The 15,734-nt window shown below is 36.0% G+C and overlaps 1 protein-coding gene and 1 non-coding gene across 6 annotated transcripts in view; both read left to right on the top strand.

Moving 5' to 3' along the window:
• COP1 (COP1 E3 ubiquitin ligase) overlaps positions 1–15,734 on the top strand; it is a 267,664-nt gene that overhangs the window by 217,607 nt on the left and 34,323 nt on the right. The gene's annotated exons all lie outside the window — the stretch shown is intronic.
• Positions 9,594–9,734, top strand: LOC132354974 (small Cajal body-specific RNA 3). The gene has a single exon (XR_009499482.1). It is a non-coding gene; the product is annotated as a small Cajal body-specific RNA 3 (non-coding RNA).

Below are 15,734 nucleotides of genomic sequence, written 5' to 3'. Positions count from 1 at the left end.
CCCACAAAGGTAGTGCTAGCAGAAGTGCAAACCGTAGGCTAGAATAGGAAGGCACTGCTGACAGGGTTTTCCTTTTGGTTCAAGAATTTGGAAGATACGTTTGAGGTTAAATGAGCAAGATCTGCTGTTTCATTAAAGGGATGATGCCTCTAGGTTTATAGCAATTAATTAGCTTTTTTCATTTTAGGTAAGTCACTTAACATGTTTGAATTTCATTTCCCTGTTTCATTTGAAGGAGTTGTATACTAGATTTCTGTTTCCCAGTGGCCATTTGTAAGACCAGATATGCTTATAGTAAGACCATATTGTTTATATGTAAGTCAACTAACAAATCAAACTTTGTTTTACGTCATGTGTAGCAAACTGTCTGAGAAACTCTTTGGTTTGCATTATTTCTCTCTTGATTCAGCTCTTAAACTCACTCACAAATGAAATAACTGCTTGCAATTCCAGGGTGTCCTTTAACCCCAAGGAAAGAAGTCCTCTGCCAGTTGGACATAACTCACCTCAGAATAGAAACTTTCTTGATGTTGAGAAGATGGGGCAAAAAGTTTACTAAAGGCAATTTTCAAAGAAAAAATGAATTTTGACTATTTTTAGAAATTCTTATTGAATGAATTGCAATACCTTCCAAGGACTATAGCTCTTACACATGAATATTTTACAAATAACAGTGGTAAGAAAAATAAATATAAGTCATTAAAAAAAAACTCTCAAATGTTTTGAACGTCCTTTGTTCCCATGTTCTTTACTAATTAACTCTTAATGTGATATTTCTGTTACTGTAATTACTGCATTATTTTTTGCATTAACTGGCAACTTCACACCATCAGTGAATGTTCTGATAGACTCTTACTGCCACAGATTAATAGAAAGTGTTGTATTTTAGTTTATATTGCACCTTAATAACATCTGCTTCTGTCATGTTCCTCTAATGAAGAGTTTCTATTCTAATCACTTAGTATCTTAAAGGATTATTATGAAATGGAAAAATCATAGACTGATGCTGTTTTCCTTTCTAACGTTGCTGTGAAGTTTTGATTGTACGACTTAACCTATGTGTAAAATGAAAGCAATGATGCAGAAGTGTTCACATTTTGTACATATAACTAATAGTCTTTAAATATTTTCATGAGTTAGCACCCTTCTCACTGCTCTGTTAATATTGAAATACTAAAAGGGATAGAATGAGTGGTAATTCTGACACTTCATACTAGTGCTGAGTTAGTTCATACAATTGACTAGTTTTCCAGGACTGAGCTTTTTTCTTGAAGCTCCTTATTAAATCAAATGTGTATATCAGGTTAGCAGTTACCACATTTGATTACTCTTTATGGTCCTTTGGGGCTTTTCGGTTCCTCTAGTACAAAACTCTTAACTTTGGATTCATGGAACCCACCCCACAAGGATCTTCAGGGCCCAGTAAAAGCATGTGAGAAACTAAAAGAATATGAAAAACTCACTTTGGATTCATGGAACCCACCCCACAAGGATCTTCAGGTCCCACTAAAAGCGTATGAAAAAGTTTGTCATGTCCATGTAATTATTTTTCTAGAAAGAGAGTTTATTGCTTTTATTGGGTTCCAAAAAGGGATCAAAACATTAGTAATTAAAAATCAGTGCTGAAAAAATGTAGTCTGGCAAGTTGTCTTGATAGGGCTGTGAATTAAATTGTACTAGCAATACCAATTATTAAAAATTATAAATATTTTTTCTGCCCTCACTTTGAAGTTTACATTATTTTTTTAAAAAGTTGAATTGAAATATAGTTGATTTACAGTGTTTCAGGTGTATAGCAAAGTGATTGTTACACATATACATGTATATGTGTGTGTGTGTGTGTATACATATATATATATATATATATGTATTCCTTTTCAGCTTCTTTTCCATTATAGATTATTACAAGATATTGACTATAGTTCCCTGTACTATGCAGTAGGTTCTTGTTGTTTATCTATTTTATATATACTAGTTTGTAGTGTGTATCTGTTAAACCCAGATACCCAATTTACCCTCCCCTCCCTTCCCCTTTGGTAACCGCAGATTTGTTCTCTATATCTGTGAGTCTGTTTATGTTTTGTGAATAAGTTGATTTGTATTGATCTCGAAGAGACAGCAGCAAGTGGTCTTGAAGCAGGGTCTTAGTTCCCTGCCCAGAAATTGAACCTGGGTGGCCTGGCTGTAAAAACCAGGAATCCTAGCCACTAGACCACCAGGGGCTAGAGGCTGGAAGCAAAGTTCCCCCGGCTCTTGCCCATTTGAAAACTGAATTTCTCAAAGAGGCAAAAACAGGCACAAAGTTTATTATTAGAGACAGAGCATAACATGCGGGAGAGCACACAGAGAAACAGTTTATTTATTTAAGATAGAAGCAAGGCAGAAATACACACCCAGAGAGAAAGGGTGTGGGTGTCCTCCCTAATGAGGAGCACAGTAAAGAAGGGGTTAACTCATTTATATAGGGCAGTTCTTCCAGGTCTTTGTTTACCTTTGGCCAGTTAATCTTGTTTCTTTTTTCACACCTGACCTGCCCTAGAAATCTCTCCAACATGCATGCACATCTTTTTGCCAAGATGGATTTCAGAGCAGAGGCCTGTGGAGATTTGACAACATTTATTATGGGGTCGTTCCCCTCCCTTTTTGACCCCCGAGGAGCTTTTCTGCACATGTGCAGTTGGGGAGGTAATAGATGTGGTCGTCTTATTATCTCTTTACTCTAGCAGAGCTCAGCTCTGGCCCTAACTTTGTCTTTGGAGTGTCAGGGAAAACAAAGCTCCAATTTACTCCGCTCAACAAACTCCAGCTGTCCAGCCCAGAGCCCCATCTACCTCCTATCTCAGTATCATTTTTTTAGATTCAAAATACCTTTTTTTCCCATCTAAGATATTAAATGTGTTTGTGAAAATAAGTTTCAATCTCAATTAGCTATCTTTAAAGGTATATTTTATAGGGTTATGCCAAGAGTTATTAATATAACTTTGAATAAATATAAAGCATGTTTTAACTTTTAACAGGAGCTTTGTAGGAAGAATCGTTTATAGTGAAATATCTGAATTTGAAATAAAAGGACTGTATCTATAATTGTGTCCTGTCTTACAGTCTGTTGATTCAGTATGCCTGGTGATAGATTCTGCAAGTATTTATAGGGAATATAAAAAAAAGAATGTGAAATGAAATGTTTGTGTTATATAGGTAAAAAGTAACAAAAAAGGATATTGAGCTATTTATGTATATTGGCTTTTTTATATACTTGCTGTTTTTGTAAATGGAAAATCATTTATTGTTGTGTGCATAATTGCCTTACTAACTGCTTTGCATTATCATGAGTTTTTTGATGAAACAAAAGATCCTTCCTTGGAAAACTTAGTAGGTCAGTGGTTAAGAAAATACAGTAACTACATTTTGCGTGACCAGTTACACACATATTTTTCAGTAAGATTCTTTTTTCTGTTAAGTTCCATTTTCATTCCTCTCAAAACAAGTAGGACATGGTAGAGACATAGTAGATGCACACCAGGGTGGTTTTAGGAGAGGGTCGCTAGTCCCTTCCTCCAGCCAACACCACATGAGGTTTCTCAGGATTCTCTCCAGTCTTCCCTGGTGGGGTTCATGGAGGAAAAGTTTGAAGAGGATTGTACCGCCCGCCTCCGCCCCCCGCCCCATACACACACTGTTTACAGCAGCAGGGGCCTCACGTGCTCATGCTAGCTACCCTGTAGCATTTTCTTAAACATTAATCTCCCTACCGGTTTATCCAACTGTTTCTGTGCCAGGTAAGCAAATACTCTGGTATTGTCTCTCCCCGCAGCTGCCGGTTTCTTCTCATTTTAGCTTATTGTGCCTGTGACTCAGTTCTCTAGTAGTTTCAAGAAATGTCATTAATTTGAGGTTGTCTAGCTCTTGTCGTAAGCACAGGAGCAGTACTCTTTCCAGGTTTCTCCATCTCTAAGCTCAGCTTTCTAGTTTTTAAGACTCGTATGACGTCTACAGATATAAATAAATACAAGGGGTTTTTAATAATCAGTTATCATAGACTTCTGTTCTTGCTCTTTAAACTTGTGTATTGTCAGCATATTTCAGAACTATGTTAAGAGTAAATAGATGTTTTATTTCTTGTAACATTTTAGAAATGATTACTTTTTCAAAATATGATTTATAGTATATATCCATCCGTAACCACCACCACCCCCCATATCACATGTAATCATTCAGTCTAGTGACAAAAGTAATCTCAATTACAAAAGGCAATCCAGTATCTGAATTGGTAGTGGCAATGGAATCATCTATTTAAAATTAGTTTTCTAATGAAAGTCTCAATATAAATTTAGCCAGAGGCAAGAATTTTAAAAGTGTGAGGAAACTGTTTAGGCTATCCAGAAATTGTGATGTGACCTGATCTTAACCATTAGGAACTTTTTAATTATTTAATCTCAAATATTGGGTGTTTCTATAAAAATTTGCTAGATTTATTTTATGCAGCTGACAGGTGTGAAGACACACATTCATGCCAATTTGGCATTCTACTTATGAATTGCTGTAGAAATTCCAATAATATAGGCTATTGCTATGATTTACTATCACAGGAAATGTTGGATTGATTTTTTTTAATTTTATTAAGCACAGTCCTATTCTTTGGCATTTTATAAATTCAAAATCAAATTTATTCAAGTACAAAGTTTTAACCATTAAAAACTGGAGTCTTAAGTTTTGGTATGTGATCTAAGCACAAATGCGATCTCATTTTCTTTTTAACATATCTTGAATCCATCATCCATTTCTACCCCTGCTACTCTGACACCACTAATTCAGGCTTTCATCATTCCCTGCAGTTACTTCTCAGTAGTCCCAGGCTCATTTACCCTGCGCTGCTTAAACTCCTTCAGTGGAGTCCCAATGCTTACAGAATAAAATCTAAGCTTCTTGATGTGACATCTAACAACACCCTCCTTCATCAGGCCCCCCACCTACCTCTCCAGTATGGTCACCTACCACGTGCATAGACATTATTTTATACCTCAGCAACACTAAACTGCTTATAGGTCCTCAAACACCCCTGATGGAGCTTTTAGTTTGTTTTTTTGGATTTTTAACCTTTGTGCCTTTGACTGTGCTGCTCACTGTGCCTAGTTACCGTTTCCTGCACCTCTCTTTGTTACATATTGTAATGTCATTAGACTGGAAGCCCTTTAAGTACAGTGCTGGGTTTTGTAGCCACAAAAGTAGTGACGCGTTCTTTGAGTGGATGGCTGCCATTTGATTGATCTAGCCGGTACCTTTTGCCCATCGTTGAAATGATTTATATCATATTTCTAATGGAGTATCCTTCAAACTTTTTGAACAATTTTGGTGACAGGGAGCTCCTGATTCATAAAGAAGTCCATTGTATTTTTCCTTATCTCTAAATCTTACAGAGTTACCCTATAAGAACAGCTCTTATCTTTTTTTTAACCCATCACTTCATAAACAGTAAATATCTTTAAATGTGTAATGTTCAAGAACTTGTGGCTCTGCATACAGTAAAGGTCAACATTTTTTGAATAATTTTCATTATTCAAAAAACTCTTTACCTCAGATTTACTTGAACCCTTTGGGGGTATAATGTCACTTGAAAAAGTAGGCAAAGAGTTCAAAACTGTATTCTGTGAAGTTGTGCTGATTTCATGTACTTTACACTTTCATGGACTAGTTTAAAATATGGGAATAGGAGACTGAAAGGAAAGAAGAATAAGACAATTACTAGTGTATGTAAACTACACTAGTATAGGTAACAACCCAATATTGTTTCCCATTCCATTTTATTTCTTTTAAATTCTCATAGATTTCCATTTGGGAAGTTAACTTTACTTCTAAATTTCTGTGAGTCACTTGTGTAATTCAAATACCAGTACTGAATATAATATCTTTTAACCAAATAAATTTATATAGGTTTGTAAAAGTATTACGAATAACCTTTACATGTATAATCATTCTCATTGAACTCAAAAGCTTTCATAGGTTAAGAAGTCTTGTCCTATTTATCTTGGTATTATGTTGGCCTTGCATGGGATCTGGTAAATAGGCACTCAGTAAATTAAAACAAACAAACAGACAAACAAGTAAATCTTTTCTCTCTACTTCCCTCTCACCAGCCCCCTGACCAAAAGTAGAAAGATGCAGATTTCTCCTTTCTTTGACTTCAACATTTATAGACAGTTTCCAGTATCTATACTAGTGTTTTTCAAAGTATGGTCTACTGATCATCTACTTCAGAATTACTAATTACCTGGGTTATGTATTAAAAATGCAAATTTCTAAACCCCAGACTTACTAAGCCAGAGTTTGAGGGAGAGACCCAGGAAGCTCCATTTTTTGTTGTTGTTGTTTTTTATGGGATGCATAATTCTCTTTCATTTTATTAAAAAGCCTAGAATTACATGAAAGAAGCAGATTTTCATTCCCTACATAATCAGCCTTGTGGAAATTTATAGAGGTCCAATAGTGTTTTCATCTGGGAAGGGGGAAGAAAAGTGTTTTTAAAGTGTTTCTAACAGTGACCACCACAGACCTGTTCTTCATTTCACAGAAGTAATTAGGTACTATCTCAAACCCTTCCAAGAGCCACATAGGAGGCTTTCCAAGGTTCCTTTGGAAGTTGGTCACTTTGGAAGCTCTAAAGACCAACTGTAAGGGAAGCATTGGGTAGTAGGCTGGGGTTCTTGTTGATCTCCTCAGTGGCAGAAATAAAGGCTAGAACATTCTTCTGGTGCTTGTGGAAAATCAGGATCTTAAAGCTGATCAAAGCTTTAAGTCAAAGATTTATCTCCCAAAAGGCAAAGATCTATCTCCCAAAAGGCTGCACATCCTTACGTTTAATCAGCCTAATTTGACCAAATGTTTATCAATTTATGATAAAGGATACAACTCAGAAACAGCCAAGTGGAAAAGATGCATAGGGAAAGGTGCTTGGTGGGGGTGTAAGGCATGGGGCTTCCGTGCCCTCTCTGTGCAAGCCATCTTCTCATCACTTCCATGTATCACCAAGCCAGAAGCTCCAGAACCTCCATTTTTAACACACTACTCATGGAATTCATATGTAGTAAAGTGCTGTAAGATATCAGTTTTTGAGTTTTTTCCCCCTTTTTATATTTGCTTTGTAAATATTTATTGAATTTAACAAATTAGATTTTATCAACCTATCTTTTCTTCTAATTATTCATCAAACAACAATACTTTTTTTCAAATATCTCCTATATTTGTCTCTTTTCATTCATTTTTGCATTTCGTCTCCTCATTCCTGTTTCTTCTTTTACCCCCACTCCCATAGATTACTTCTAATCCCTTTATGTCCTTAATCATTTTACAGAGGAATTCAGATAGAGTCAAACATTGCTTATTACTATTGCCTTTGATTGATCCAGAAAAGTTTCTTTCAAACTCAATATTTGCATGTAACTCCAACTTGTATATTTGGCCCTCATTAAAAATTAGGGGAAAATTTGATAAATATATTACCTGAACTTGTCAATTATTTTATCTTTTTCACTTCAGATACCTTTATCTAGTAAAAAAAATTATATTTTGCCCTCATTATTAAATATGAGCCTTTAAAAAATCCAATTCCAATTATGGAAAAAAATATGATAGAAGAACTGATTCAAAGGTTAGCTCAGAATTAAATTTAGTAGTAATGAATTAAGAGGTCAGCCTTTAAAATAAGTATAATCATAGACGTGATTTTTAATTGTTACTACTCTCTCTGCTTTTTTTTTTTTTTTTTAAATTACTCATCATTCTTTTAAATTTTATGTATTTATTTATGGCTATGTGGGGTCTTCGTTTCTGTGCGAGGGCTTTCTCTAGTTGCAGCAAGTGGGGGCCACTCTTCATCGTGGTGTGCGGGCCTCTCACTATCGCGGCCTCTCTTGTTGCGGAGCACAGGCTCCAGACGCACAGGCTCAGCAATTGTGGCTCACGGGCCTAGTCGCTCCGCGGCATGTGGGATCTTCCCAGACCAGGGCTTGAACCCATGTCCCCTGCATTGGCAGGCAGATTCTCAACCACTGCGCCACCAGGGAAGCCCCTCTCTCTGCTTCTTTAATGATTCCTCTTTCCTTGTGTATTTGATCTTAGGCATCATATCTAAACTGTTGCCTGTGTTCAAGATTTTCAAGAATCTAGAATAATGCTACTTGTCCAACCTTATTTCTGTTTTTTTTTTTTAAGCACAAAACATCTATTAGAAAATTTTCTTCACTGTCCCATCCTATTCCTATTTTTACCTCTGAACCTGTGCTCATCATTGTTCCTTATATAACTATACTGCCTTGTCCTCTCTCTCCCATTTATCTAAATCCTCTCATCCTGTCCCAACACAGCCCCTACTTTTCTATCCCTCTCTTAACCATTTCATTTCTTTGGTTTCTGGTTTCTCACAGGTACTCATGCACTTATAGAATGTACTGTACCAGCTGTCATTCAAGTATATTTTTCTCTAAGGTTGTACTTCATTAGTGTTGCCTTAGTTATATTTCTTGTTTCTCCTTTGAGAGCAAAAAATGTCAACACTAGGAACTACTATAAGAAAAGCTACTTCGTTTTCTAGGAAAGAGTTACAGTTAAGATAAAATTTAAGTCTTAATCTGGAGAGCATACATTATGTTTTTAATCAATTTTATAAGATCATAAATCTGGTGATGAAAATAATACAGTAGTACAGTCATACTTGAGAAAACTGCCCTTTAATTATAAAGAAATTTAGGTTACAACGTCTTAATAAGAAAAACTGCCACTTATTTGTTTAGTGCCTAAAATATGCCAGATCTTTTTTGGTTAGGTAAGTTACTGTGTTTTCTTTGAGTCTTCATAAAAATTCTGTGAAGTACTTAAGATTATCTGTTTTATAGTTGAAGAAATTGAGTTTCTAAGAGGGTTGGACAGTACTATGGCAGAACCAAAATGCAGGTCCAGTTCTCCTTGTCTTAAATTAATTGGTGTTTCTACTGTGTTACATGGTATTCCTAAAATAGTACAGAATTCTTGGAACAGCTTTGCCAGAGTACTCTAGAGGAATTTTGAAAATAGCGCCCTTAGAAATGCTCAGAGACCCTCCTTTATATTAATCAGCAATAAAGGGTCATTTTTCCCTGTCAGATATGCCATTGCAAGCACATTGTTCTCAAGCTTTATTCAGGAGTGCTTCCAAGGTCAAGAGGTATTGATACGTGAGGGAAGTTGTCTGGCATTGCAAGGAAAATTAAGTTGATTAGGCTGCTTGGTGAGAAGGGAGAAGACTTAGGAAAGATTTGGAATGAAGGAAGGGTCGTGAAAATGATGTGATATTCTTGTGTATCTCAATCCTCTTTCTCTTGTACATGGTTTTTACAACCTTTTCTTCCTGAATAAGGATCATTTTGAGTTTGTATGCTAAGTGTACCTTTTTAATCTTTCTATTTTCTGAATCATGGTGTTTTTTGGGGGTTTTTGTTTTTGTTTTTCCTGTAGCTTATTTGAATGCATTAAAGTGTATTTAAAATGAGGATTTGATGCAGGCAGGAGGTTGGTATAGAAAAGACTGGATAACAAAAGGCTTCTTAATAATGAAGCACAGGAAAAATGGAACCTGCAGGAACCAACCATGTGGACAAATGAAAAAATGCCTTTTGTCTACAAATTGCAGTGATCCTACATTAACATGAAGGTCTCTGTCTGGCTTAGGACAGCTGGCTAAGTCTGATCGTTCCCCTCCATACAGCCTTTAAAACCAGCACTCCAAGTACTGCTTTCCTTGCCATTTTGTTTACTATCTCTACTGATTAAGTGTACTACATTATTAACAGACTACCAGGTGCGGTTACTTCTGCATCCATCTTAACTAGATTTTGAGGTATATTATCGTTTCTACAAAATAGATATTATTATTTTTTTGTTTGATTAAGGAAACTATAACCAGGAAGTAGAATGAACACAGAAATATTATTTTTCTGAAGGACCACATTGGCTTAACTAATCCAGGGTTATCAGTAAAGGTCAGTCAATATTTTAGATATGAAGCTATTTAGAGTTAGCTTCCATGAATCATTAAGAATTGATTTGTCATTAAGAAAGTGATTTTTCCAAAATACAGTTTATGTAATCTTATTTATGTTTATGTAATACTTATTGTTGAATAAGTAGTCTTATTTTTCTAGGCTCTTTAGAAGTCCTTAGTCTACTCTGATCTTCATTTTAATAAACCATTTCATGATTTTTTACTCACTTATGTTATTTTTGCTCTGCACTTTTATGGCCAAGGATATACTAAAAACAGGGACAATCAGATATGTAATGGTATAGCTGTACGATTTTTTATGATAGGTTGGTGCCTATGCCTGTTGTTAAATTTTTTTTTTATTGAAGTATAATTGACTTACAATATTACATTGGTTTCAGGTGTTCAACATAGTGATTTGATATTTTCATACATTACAAAATGATCACCATGATAAGTCTAGTTAACATCTGTCACATACAAAGTTATTATATTATTGATTATATTCCTGTGCTGAATATTACAATCCCATGACTCATTTATTTTATAACTGGAAGTTTGTACCTCTTAATCTCCCTTACCTGTTTCACTCATCCTCCAACCCCCCTCCACTCTGGCAACCACAAGTTTGTTCTCTGTACCTGTTAATCTGTTTCTGTTTTGTTATGTTTGTTCCTTTGTTTTGTTTTTTACCTTTCACATATGAGGGAAATCATACAGTATTTGTCTTTCTCTATCTGACTTTTTTTTTTTTTTAATTTATTTATTTATGGCTGTGTTGGGTCTTCGTTTCTGTGCGAGGGCTTTCTCCAGTTGCGGCAAGCGGGGGCCACTCTTCATCGCGGTGCGCGGGCCTCTCACCATCGCGGCCTCCCCCGTTGTGGAGCACAGGCTCCAGACGCGCAGGCTCAGCAACCGTGGCTCACGGGCCCAGCCGCTCCGCGGCATGCAGGATCCTCCCAGACCAGAGCTCGAACCCGTGTGCCCTGCATTGGCAGGCAGACTCTCAACCACTGCGCCACCAGGGAAGCCCTCTATCTGACTTATTTTATTTAGCATACTGCCCTCTAGATCTATCCATGTTGTCGCAAATGGCAAGATTTCATTCTTTTTTATGGCTGAGTAATATCCCATTGTGTGTGTGTGTGTGTGTGTGTGTGTGTGTGTGTGTGCATGCCACATCTTTATCCATTCATCTATTGATGGGCACTTAGGTTGCTTCCATGTCTTTGCTATTGTAAATAATGCTGCAGTGAACATGGGGGTGCATATATCTTTTCAAATTAGTGTTTTTGTGTCCTGTAGGAAAATACTTCGAAGTGGAATTGCTGGATCGTATGGTAGTTAAGTTGTTAATATTTTTAAGGAACTGTTTTCCGTACTGTTTTCCATAGTGGCTAGACCAGTTTACATTCCCATCAATGACGCAGGAAGGTTCCCTTTTCTCCACATCCTTGCCAACAATTATTTGTTCTCTTTTTAATAATAGCTGTTCTGACAGGTGTGAAGTGATATGTCACTGTGGCTTTTATTTGCATTTTCCTGATGACTAGTGATTATATGTTTTTATGTGTCTGTTTGCCATTTTTATGTCGTCTTTGGAAAAATGTAAGTTCGGGTATACTGCTCATTTTTTAACCAGATTGTTATTTTTCAATGTTGAGTTGTGTTAGTTCTTTGTATATTTTGGATATTAACCCATATCAGATATATAATTTGCAAACATCTTCTCCCATTCAGTAGGCTGCCACTTTGTTTTGTTGCTAGTTTCCTTCACTATGCAAAGGCTTTTTAGTTTGATATAGTTCCATTTGTTTACTTTTGCTTTTCTTTCCCTCATCTGAGGAGACATATCCAAAAAAATATTGCTAAGACTGAAGTCAAAGAGCATACTGCCTATGTTTTCTTCCACAAGTTTTATGGTTTTAGCTCTTACATTTAAGTCTGTATCCATTTTGAGTGTATGGTGTGAGAAAGTTGTCCGGTTTGATTTTTTTGCATTTAGTTGTCCAGTGTTTTCAACACTGTTTACTGAAGAGGCTTTCTTTTCCCCATTGTATATTCTTCCCTCCTTTGTCATAGAATAATTGACCATATAAGTGTGGGTTTATTTCTGGGCTCTCTATTCTGTTCCATTGATCTATATCTGTTTTTATGCCAGGACCATACTGTAACTTTCTAGCATACTTTGAAATCAGGGAGCATGATACCTCTAGCTTTTGTTCTTCTTTCTCAAGATTGCTTTGGAGTTTTTTGTGTTTCCATACAAATTTTAGAAGTTTTTGTTCTAGTTCTGTGAAAAATGCCATTGCTATTTTGATAGGAATTGCATTGAATCTGTAGATTGCCTTGGGTTAGTATGGCCATTTTAACAATATTCCTCTAATCCATGAGCATGGTATATTTTTCCATTTGTTTGTATCATCTTCAGTTTCTTTTATCAGTGTCTTATAGTTTTCTGAATACAGGTTTGTTTGTTTTTTTTTAAACCTCCTTAGTTAGATTTATTCCCAAGTATTTTATTCTTTTTGATGCAATTGTAAATGGAATTGTTTTCTTAATTTCTCATTCTGATAGTTTTTTTTTTAAACATCTTTATTGGAGTATAATTGCTTTACAATGGTGTGTTAGTTTCTGCTTTATAACAAAGTGAATCAGCTATACATATACATATATCACCATATCTCCTCCCTCTTGTGTCTCCCTCCCACCCTCCCTATCTCACCTCTCTAGGTGGTCACAAAGCACTGAGCTGATCTCCCTGTGCTATGCGGCTACTTCAACTAGCTATCTATTTTACATTTGGTAGTATATATAAGTCCATGCCACTCTCTCACTTTGTCCCAGCTTACCCTTCCCACTCCCTGTGTCCTGAAGTCCATTCTCTACGTCTGCATCTTTATTCCTGTCCTGCCCCTAGTTTCTTCAGAACCTTTTTTTTTTTTTTAGATTCCATATATATGTGTTAGCATACGGTATTTGTTTTTCTCTTTCTGACTTACTTCACTCTCTATGACACACTCTAGGTCCACCCACCTCCCTACATATAACTCAATTTCGTTTCTTTTTATGGCTGAGTAATATTCCATTGTATATATGTGCCACATCTTGCTTATCCATTCATCTGTCGATGGACACTTAGGTTGTTCCATGTTCTGGCTATTGTAAATAGTGCTGCAGTGAACATTGCGGTACATGACTCTTTCTGAATTATGGTTTTCTCAAGGTATATGCCCAGTAGTGGGATTGCTGGGTTGTATGGTAGTTCTATTTTTAGTTTTTTAAGGGACCTCCATACTGTTCTCCATAGTGGCTGTATCAATTTACATTCCCACCAACAGTGCAAGAGGGTTCCCTTTGCTCCACACCCTCTCCAGCATTTATTGTTTGTAGATTTCTTGTTGATGGCCATTCTGACTGGTGTGAGGTGATACTTCATTGTAGTTTTGATTTGCATTTCTCTAATGATTAGTGATGTTGAGCATTCTTTCATTTGTTTGTTGGCAATCTGTATATCTTCTTTGGAGAAATGTCTATTTAGATCTTCTGCCCATTTTTTGATTGGGTTGTTTGTTTTTTTGATATTGAGCTGCAGGAGCTACTTGTAAATTTTGGAGATTAATGCTCTGTCAGTTGCTTCATTTGCAAATATTTTCTCCCATTCTGAGGGTTGTCTTTTCATCTTGTTTATGGTTTCCTTTGCTGTGCAAAAGCCTTTAAGTTTCATTAGGTCCCATTTGTTTATTTTTGTTTTTTTTCCATTTCTCTAGGAGGTGCATCAAAAAGGATCTTGCTGTGATTTATGTCATAGAGTGTTCTGCCTATGTTTTCCTCTAAGAGTTTTATAGTGTCTGGCCTTACCTTTAGGTCTTTAATCCATTTTGAGTTTATTTTTTTGTATGATGTTAGGAGTGTTCTAATTTCATTCTTTTACATGTAGCTGTCCAGTTTTCACAACACCACTTATTGAAGAGGCTGTTTTTTTCTCCATTGTATATCCTTGCCTCCTTTGTCATAAATTAGGTGACCTTATGTACGTGGGTTTATCTCTGGGCTTTCTATCGTATTCCATTAATCTATATTTCTGTTTTTGTGCCAGTACCATACTGTCTTGATTACTGTAGCTTTGTAGTATAGTCTGAAGTCAGGGAGCCTGATTCCTCCAGCTCCGTTTTTCTTTCTCAAGACCGCTTTGGCTATTCGGGGTCTTTTGTGTTTCCATACAAATTGTGAAATTTTTTGTTCTAGTTCTGTGAAAAATGCCGTTGGTAGTTTGATAGGGATTGCATTGAATCTGTAGATTGCTTTAAGTAGTATAGTCATTTTCACAATATTGATCCTTCCAATCCAAGAACATGGTATATCTCTCCATCTGTTTGTATCATCTTTAATTTCTTTCATCAGTGTCTTATAGTTTTCTGCATACAGGTCTTTTGCTCCTTAGGTAGGTTTATTCCTAGGTATTTTATTCTTTTTGTTGCAGCGGTAAGTGGGAGTGTTTTCTTAATTTCTCTTTCAGATTTTTCATCATTAGTGTATAGGAATGCAAGAGATTTCTGTGCATTAATTTTGTATCCTGCTACTTTACCAAATTCATTGATCAACTCTACTAGCTTTCTGGTAGCCTCTTTAGTATTCTCTATGTATAATATCATGTGATCTGCAAACAGTGACAGTTTTACTTCTTCTTTTCCGATTTGGATTCCTTTTATTTCTTTTTCTTCTCTGATTGCTGTGGCTAAAACTTCCAAAACTATGTTGATTAATAGTGGTGAGAGTGGACAACCTTGTCTTCTTCCTGATCTTAGTGGAAATGGTTTCAGTTTTTCACCATTGAGAACTATGTTGGCTGTGGGTTTGTCATATATGGCCTTTATTATGTTGAGGTAAGTTCCCTCTATGCCTACTCTGTGGAGGGTTTTTATCATAAATGGGTGTTGAATTTTGTCGAAAGCTTTTTCTGCATCTATTGAGATGATCATATCGTTTTTCTCCTTCAATTTGTTTATATGATTTATCACATTGATTGATTTGCATATATTGAAGAATCCTTGCATTCCTGGGATAAACCCCACTTGATCATGGTGTATGATCCTTTTAATGTGCTGTTAGATTCTGTTTGCTAGTATTTTGTTGAGGATTTTTGCATCTATGTTCATCAGTGATACTGGCCTTAGTTTTCTTTCTTTATGACATCTTTGTCTGATTTTGGTATCAGGGTGATGGTGGCCTCGTAGAATGAGTTTGGAAGTGTTCCTCCCTCTGCTATATTTTGGAAGAGTTTGAGAAGGATAGGTGTTAGCTCTTCTCTAAATGTTTGATAGAATTCGCCTGTGAAGCCATCTTGCCCTGGGCTTTTGTTTGTTGGAAGATTTTTAATCACAGTTTCAATTTCAGTGCTTGTGATTGGTCTGTTTATATTTTCTCTTTCTTCCTGGTTCAGTCTCATGATCGTTTATTATTTATAGGTAGAAACACAACAGACATCTCTATATTAATTTTGTATCCTGCAACTTTACCAAATTCATTGATTAGCTCTAGTAGTTTTCTGGTAACATCTTTAGGATTTTCTGTGTATAGTATCATGTCGTCTGCAAACAGTGACAGTTTTACTTCTTCTTTCCAATTTGAATTCCTTATTTCCTTTTCTTCTCTGATTGCCATGGCTAGGACTTCCAATACTATGTTGGATTAAAGTGGCAAAAGTGCGCATCCTTGTCTTGTT

This window comes from Balaenoptera ricei, chromosome 1 (assembly GCF_028023285.1).
Source record: "Balaenoptera ricei isolate mBalRic1 chromosome 1, mBalRic1.hap2, whole genome shotgun sequence".
In the NCBI taxonomy this organism is placed as follows: domain Eukaryota; kingdom Metazoa; phylum Chordata; class Mammalia; order Artiodactyla; family Balaenopteridae; genus Balaenoptera; species Balaenoptera ricei.
Note: the sequence above shows the minus strand (reverse complement) of the source record. Positions and strands in the feature narration are given on the sequence as shown.